Below are 8,404 nucleotides of genomic sequence, written 5' to 3' on the forward strand. Positions count from 1 at the left end.
ACTTTTTTCTTTGAACCTAAAATTTTTCACAAGTGACACACATGTGGGAAAATCCGAAAAGGAAACCAAGGTTAAATTTCATGATTCAAAAAAATAAACATTTCTATCATACTCATAGATTTTTCTAAACATTACCAGAACTTGATGAGAAAAGGGTTAGTAAACAGCAGTGTAAAGCCAAGTGAAAAGTATTTATTTCTAATATAAACTTGGATATTTTATGTTCTTAATTCAAATGTAACAACTTGGAACTTTTCACCTCAAATTTCATACTGTATGTTTAAACTTCCGATTCAAAAATATCACAGCCATTTTAACTTGTTAAAGTTGAAAATTCCAAGCCTATATCATCTGGCATTCTTATTACTGTTTCTCTGGTTTGAACTATGTGCATTTAAAAACTAGAAATTGTTTTGTCTGGTAAAGAAAATAATAGAAATTCTAACAAAAATATTCGGGGTGACTATTCTTTTGTAGATAGAGGTTTCAGGGATGCTTTTTTCTATTCCTCCTCCACCCAGGATTATAGAAGTTAGGAGATTAGTAAAGGAGAGTGAACAGTGGCAAAGAAAACAATACAAATCCCAAGGTCTTTTTCAACTAACTACATTATGAACTCATTACGCTAAATGGTAGGCTGCGTGAAAATAGGCAAAATAGACTTCCATGAATAGCAACAATAGAACAGAGTTTAGATAAAAGATTAGACCCAGAGCCACAAGAAAGGAATTTATGACTGTTGTTACATGTAGTTATTACTGTCAAAATTTAGTTGACAGCTTTTATATTTCATTCTACTGTGACAAAGGAACTTTGGCACAAAGTGAGTCAGCTACCAGCTCCTGAAGAGATATTAAGTTCATAAGAAGTATGAGGAGACTACATAATGCATGGAATACACAGTTCCCTTTCTGCTACAGGAGCACTGCACATTTTCCCACATGGAATATGATCTTTAGAAAGTCGACACCTGACAGCCTACTGGCCTCAACATGCCACATTAAAAACAACTGGCAAAAATGGGAAAATGTTGGCCTTATACATCAATAATAAAAAGGGGGAGTGTATTTTTAATGAAGTTCATTATCCTTGAGAAAAAGCAACGTCTTTGGTGATTTATAGAGCCCTCATTTTTCATTCATTGAGACCAAATCTAAAGTAGATAACGTTTCATTCCCATCATATCATATTCTACCAGTGAAATGCAATTATTCCTCACTTGCTTTACTCAACCTAGCACATTTCAGGTTTAGTGATTTTATCCGGAATTTGTTATCACTGATCAAACAAAAAGAATCCTGTATCTTTGACATGATTTTAACCACCTGAACTTAACTGCGTTATAAGATAGTTTTGCAGTATTCTATTTGTGCTCTCAGGGGTGTGTTGCTTGGCAATTTCCGGGATGTTTCATGTAATTTAATTTACAAATGGCATCTGTCTTAGCTTTTCTGAAGAAAAACATGATTATGTGTCATAAGCAATAGGTGTGTCTGTCATGATTTCAATTTAAAGCTCCCTCCCAGAAGTTAATGTGTTATATTTTATAGGGACATTCACTTTTCAGGTTACTATGATGCCATTGATTTGCCATATCTAACTGGTATCTTGGAAGAAGTAATATTCCTACAACTCCAGTTTCTTCTTGTCAATATTTTAATACCAAGTTTAAGAAATAATACCAGTATTTCCTGCACTTCGTTCTCTAAACTGCTATAGCACTGTGCATTTACACTATATAGTGTAATATATAACACACTAAATATAATAACATAAACTAAGTTTGCTTCTCAGATATTCAATTTCATGTTGTATCTTCAATCATCTTAGATGTTCTTATTTTAGAGTTGCTGAGGGATAATGATATCTGAAGTTTTCAGGAGGATGAAAGATATAACCCTGTTGTTTGTTGCATTTTCTTCTCATGCCTAGGGTGAATTACGTCATGGGTTTTGTAATTTTGAATTTTAGGTCCATGTCTGGAAGGTGTTTTCTATGCGGATCTTCTACTCCAAAGCTGAGAACGTGCCTCTCTAAAAAAGATTTTGCATCTGTATCTGTCAGTTGCTCCAAGAAATTTCAGTGATATCCCTTACATTCTTGGGAGCTCATCCAACCACTTAAATGGATGACTATTTGATTTTATTCAGCATATTCAAGTATTTCATACCTGGCAAACATTTAAATCATTTAATTCCATATTGCCAAAAACAGAACCACCAACTATCAAAAATCATATGATGTTATTTTCTAAGTGACTAATTTACATATTTACCACTTACTTTCCCAGGTGAATTACAAACACGTGATATGGAGGCATCTATGATTCACAGGTAAACACTTACCTAATTCAACTCTACTGATTTTATCCAAGTTATTCAAAACAAACAAATATAAGTTTATAAAGAAAGTATATCAAAACATCGCATACTTGGATCAAGTTATTTAAAATATAAAAGAAAACCAGTCAAATATTTAAATGTCATAGTTGGATGACTTCATATCACAGCAAGATTCCACCTTAGACACGGGACAACCTGATTTGTGACAACTACTGCAACAGCCACTGGAGAGTCAAACATCAGCTTATCATCTTCCGCCTTCCCTAAATTGGCAAAGTTGGTACAGAAAGCTGTCTTTGGAGACACAGCATCACTGTGGTTTTCAGCATAGCACAGATAAGTATGAAAACATAACTTAGAAGAAACCAAGCCCTTTATTATTATTTGAGAGTTGCACAAAGGTCGGATAATCTCAAAAAGAAATGTTTCCCCCCCTTATCTTGACATGCCCCATTCCCTGGCTCCCAGCCTAAATTAGAGTCTTGCTGAGTTACGTGCAAAATTGTTATCATTATCTCGCGAAAGCTGCAGTAAAAACAAAATCTTCTCTTGGAGGGTTTCCTTCGGTCTTCTCTTCTAACAAGATACGTTTACCTTAGCATACAGTGATGGTTCTCAAACTTTGGTGGGTGCAAAAATCCCCTAGGGAGTGTATTGGAAGCACAGATTTTGAAACCCACCTCCACTACATTCTATGTTTTCTGATCCATGAGTCTAAGTGGATTAGGCATCTGAATTGTAATAGAGAATCTAGCTTTGGGGAAATTGCATACCAAACTAGTTCCTTCTAGTAGGAAAGAGGAATGCAAGTAAATTACAAATATGGGAGCACTGACAGATCCCATTGGAGGGGAAAGCTGTAGAGGCTAGAAAAATTAAGTGGAAGCTGGAAGCCAGCCTCACTATCTACTAGTGAACAGTTCCTTGTTTGGGAAAATAAAGTCGTGATGTTATTTAATTTGCTTACTCTTTCCACGCTCTTCATGCAGAAAACCTCCTCCCAGAGGCAACAAATCTTGACTATCACTGTGATAGGTGGAATAACCCCACAAAAACATCCATGTCCTAATGCCCAGAACCTGTGAATTTTGCCTTAAAAGAGACTTGGAGCACCTGGGTGGATCAGTAAGTTAAGCATCAGACTTTGGCTCAGGTCATGATCTCATGGTTTGTGAGTTTGAGGCCCGCGTCGGGCTCTGTGCTGACAGCTCAGAGGCTGGTGCCTGCTTCAGATTCAGTTCCTCCCCCCCCCCCGGTTGCCCCCCTCCCATGCTCATGCTCTATCTCTCTATAATAAACACTAAAAAAATTTTTTATCTGATGGCAAAAGAGACCTAAAGATATAATTAAGTCAATGATTCCCTTAACTTAAATTCTTGTGGGCCCAATGTAATCACAAGAATCCTTATCAGTGAAAGTGGGAGTCAGAAGGATTAGAGTGAAAGAGAAATTCAAAGATGGAAGAAGCAGCCACAAACCAAGGATTTTGGGGGATTTTCTAGAAGCTAGAAAATTCAATGGAATGTATTTTCCCCAGAGCCTCCGGAAAAAATTCAGTCCTGCCAACATCTTGATTTTAACCCAGTGAAACTCATTTCAGACTTCTGATCTCCAGAACTATAAGATAATAAATTTCTGTTTTAAGTCACTAAATTTGTGGTAATTTGTTATAGCAACAATAGGAACGTAATACACTCACATTCTCTAGCCACCAGGGATAGGCACATGACATTAAGTAAAATAATGTATAATTGTCCCTCAACTGATCTAATTCTCTTTCTCAGGTATTGAAATATATATCACATAGATAAAAGTTACATGTAGTCATAAGATTGTGGGCCTTGTAGTTTTGTGGTCACACAGAATTAGAGGGTAGCTCTTTTTTAGTCTCATGCCTAGTTAAATAAGCAAAGGAAGCTATTCTGCAAAGAGAAGTATGAAGATTGGAGCAGATGTTTAGAGGGAAGCAAAGAAATACGTGATGGAGAAGATACTTCACCACATTCTGGTTTCCATTATCACATCAATCCAATAACTTTGTTTTTAATTGAGTTAACTTGGTTAGAATTTCATTCCCTGACATGCAATGATCCATGACTGATATAGAGGATCTAAGAAAAAGGGGGATGACTGTGATGGTTGATTTTATGTGTCAACTTGACAGGACCACAAGATGCTTAGATATTTGGTTAATATTATTCTGAGTGTGTTGGTGAAGATGTTTCTGAATGATGTTAACATTTGAACTGGTAGACTGAGTAAAGTAGATTGCTCTTCCCAATGTGGATAGGTCTCACCCAATCCACTGAAGGACTGAAAGAAAACAAAGGAAACGAAAAGAAAAGAAAAGAAAAGAAAAAGAAAAAGAGAAAATGATAGGAAAGGAAAGGAAAGGAAAGGAAAGGAAAGGAAAGGAAAGGAAAGGAAAGGAAAGGGAAAAGAAAAAAATATGAGCAAGGAAGAATACCCTGTCTGTGCCTGACTGTCTTTAAGCTGGGACATCCATCTTCTCCTGCCTTCAGACTCACTCAGATTCAGACAAGAACAAAACTATAGGTTCTTCTGGGTCTCCAGCTTGCTGACTGTAGATCTTAGGACAATGGCTTTCTGCTGAGGGATACTATAAATTAGATGGGGGTTACTATTCCAAGGTCCCCCAAATAATCTGCTTAGACCTAAGAAAAACTGGAGAACTGTGATATATACATACAAAAAGAGGTTAAATTTTCCCAGGGACACCTTCTTAAAAAGTTTTAGATAAGAGGGAAGATGAAAGATGTGAGTAAGAACCCCAAGAAAAACAGAGGTGAGGCATTGTGAAATAGTCCCATTACCACTAAGCATTGTTCTGAGTCTAGCTCATTCTTCTGCTGTCCAAGAGCCAGATCCAGGAGAACCCGGAAGTTAGACTTCTATTACAGTACTGCATTGATGGGAGTCAGGGTGACTTCAATGACAGGGAAGCTGTGACAAGATTGGAAATTTGGGAGACCTTTTATGACACTGAGTGTCTTAGGGATGAAGACACTAAGAATTCTATGTTAGTATGTGGACAACAGCAGGCATGAATATTGTTGGATAGATTAGATTATTGTTCTCAGTTCCTTGTTCATATTCTCCTTGTGGAGAATTATATGTTTTCCCTTTTTTATATGCTTTTTACAATACCTCTCCCTGAAGTAGAAAAAAGTATATTTCCCCTCCATGTTGATGGTTAAATTGGTCATGTGACTTTCTCTGCCCAACTTAAGCAAAACCTTTAAACCTTCAGAGTTTTGGATTGTGTTCTTGCACTTCTGCTATCTACTTTCTTGGATTGTTTTCTTCCCCTTCTGCTACTGTTTTCTTGCACTTCTGAAGAAGAAGAATATGTCCTGGGTAGCCACTAGTCCAGGAAGAATGAGGAAACATGTGGAATCCAGACTAAAACAGACCCTCAAAGAGCTGACTCCCATGGGCCAGAAATTAATGTGTGGTATGCCATTGAGATTTGGAGTTGTTAGTTATATGAAACATTATTGTAGCATCAACCTGACTCATTTGGAAGATTCAGTAGGCTTAGTGCCCCAGCATCTGGGGCACTTTAGGGGTGATGATGTGGGCTCACTCTGGCTAACACTCAGGAAGGCTTTCTCTTCAGGGTGATCTTTCACTAGGTCAGGAGGAAAATACCTAGGCCCACTTTCCTTCACAGGTTATGCTCAAGGACTACTACTTCTGGGAAAACAGATGGGAGAAGGCACAGGATTGTAGCATCTCTGTAGACAGAGGAGAACTCTTACCCACTCTTTTCTGGTAGAGCAAAGTTAACTTTTGCTCATGTTTTGCTCATCTTCTAGATTAAGTTTAACATCACTCCTCCTGTGCACTCCTTCTCCGACTTCAAGATGCTCAGCCTTTTCTATGATGGATCATCCACACCATGTCATTGCTCTCAGCACAGTGTATATTGCTTTATGGTCTGTCTCACCCGTTGTGGATTTCTGAGGACATGGGATTCATCTTAATCTCTTCCTTTCCTCATTGTCTAAAAAATATTCATTAGTCAAATAAATTAATGTGTTTCTCTGATATAAGACCCTTGCAGGAGTAGAGTTTTCAAAGCTCTTCTCTTTTGCTTATTTAATGCACAACCACATCCAGTAGACCCAAATAAATGCCTCCAAGTGGATGAATTCAAGCATTGTCCCCACAGGTCAAACTAACATATCTGAGTTTGTAAAGTCAGTGAGCCCAGGGTTCGAGGAGACTCAGATAAGGGCTCTCAGTCATTGACAAACACCTGTTCCTTTGAATTCTGAATAAAGATCACAATTCCAACAGTTTTTAAGATGAGAAAGAAGGAAGACTACACAGATCAATGAATGAATCACAGGACATATTTTCATGGAGAAAGGCAAACCATTAAATATCTCTTTCTTACCTTTCCTTGTTTCCCCGGAGCCACATTTATCTGTGGAAACATAAAACTAAAGCAGAGCACTGGCTTGCCTCTCAGAAAATTGCACTCCCACTCTCCACTACTATTTGGCACTTACCATTTAACTAATTTATATTGCTATTTATCTTTTATGACTATGCCTATCACTTCTACTAGATGAATAGGTGATTGAGAGCTATAAGCCTGTATGCCCCACAGGCCCTCACGCTGTGTTTGATATAAACTTGTCGTTAATAAATGTCATTAGTGGTGATAGCAATAGGATGTTAATGATCATCTCCCTCTTCTGGTATGTTCACAGAGGTTGGTGGGCAGGATTAGAGGGCGGGATGGTGTGGGCTGGGAAATGAGGTTAGGAAGGGAGCCTAACCCAGATCATGGAAAGTCTTATATTCTGTGTTAAATATGACAGACTTTCTCCCGCAGGCAATCGAGATCTGTTAGAAATTCCAGTGGCCATTTTTTTAAAAAAAGCTCTTTGATAGCAGTATGCTACATGAAGTTGAATTCAACATTTCAGAATACAACATCTGGCTTACTTCTTTGAATTTAGTTGCTTTCATCTTCACACAATATCTCACAAAAACTCTCCTTTTCATATAGATGACAAGACAGAAACCCCTCAAAGCAGGCAGAGGGAAAAAATAAGAGATAGTAAAAATTATAAATAGTTACTCATATAAGTTCCATAATACTTACTAGGGGTGAAACATTACATTAGATGGTATGAATATTAAACATATAAAGATAAAACATATACAAATCATCTCTTAAGCTAATTTAATGGGTGATCTAAGTGTAGGCAGAGGAAATAGAAAAAATGAATACAATAGCCTCCTTCCTCAAAGATTACAATCCAGTGAGGTCAATGACATTAAAAGTAATTATAAAATTAAGTATTTAATTGTAACTGTGGTGTGTGTCCTCAAAGAAAGTACCAGATGCCTTGAGAGAGTCTTGTAGGAAAGAGGAAGGTCAGGAGGAACTTCTAAGAGAAGCTTACCTTGAAATTGAGAATTGGAGTTAGCAGGAGAGAACCAAGATGTTACCAAACAGAGAAAACAGCTTATTCAGATGCCTTAAGAAGGAAGGAGCTAGGTAGGTTTGAAGAAATACAGGCTTAGTACAGCTGGAGCAGGGTGAGTTAGGGAGGGAAGGGTGTAAGGCTGGGACATGAGAGCAGCAAAAGGAGGTCATTCAAGTGCTTTGGGCCATTGTCAGAATTTTGGATTTCACCCCAAGAAGAATAGAACCTAGTGGAGAGTTTGAAGCAAAGGAGTAATATAAACAGGATTTTACATATATGTGTATGTATGTGTGTACATATATGCATATTATATACACACACATATATATTAATATATACACACATATGTACTTTATATATATATACACACGCACATATTATCTATTACATATATCTATTTGTTTTAAGATAACTCTTTATGCAAGGAGAACAAAAGTAAATGCAGAAAAAAAGCCAGACATGGTTATGAGATGATAGTGATTCACACAAGGATGGAAGATGTGAAAGTTGAACAAAGAAACTAATTCAGGACATATTTAGAAACAGAGTCACAGAATTTCATAGTTAAGCAGACATGGTGCATGAGAAGAAACA

Source organism: Panthera pardus, unplaced genomic scaffold (genome assembly GCF_024362965.1).
Source record: "Panthera pardus isolate Hobbes unplaced genomic scaffold, ASM2436296v1 HiC_scaffold_6, whole genome shotgun sequence".
NCBI lineage: Eukaryota > Metazoa > Chordata > Mammalia > Carnivora > Felidae > Panthera > Panthera pardus.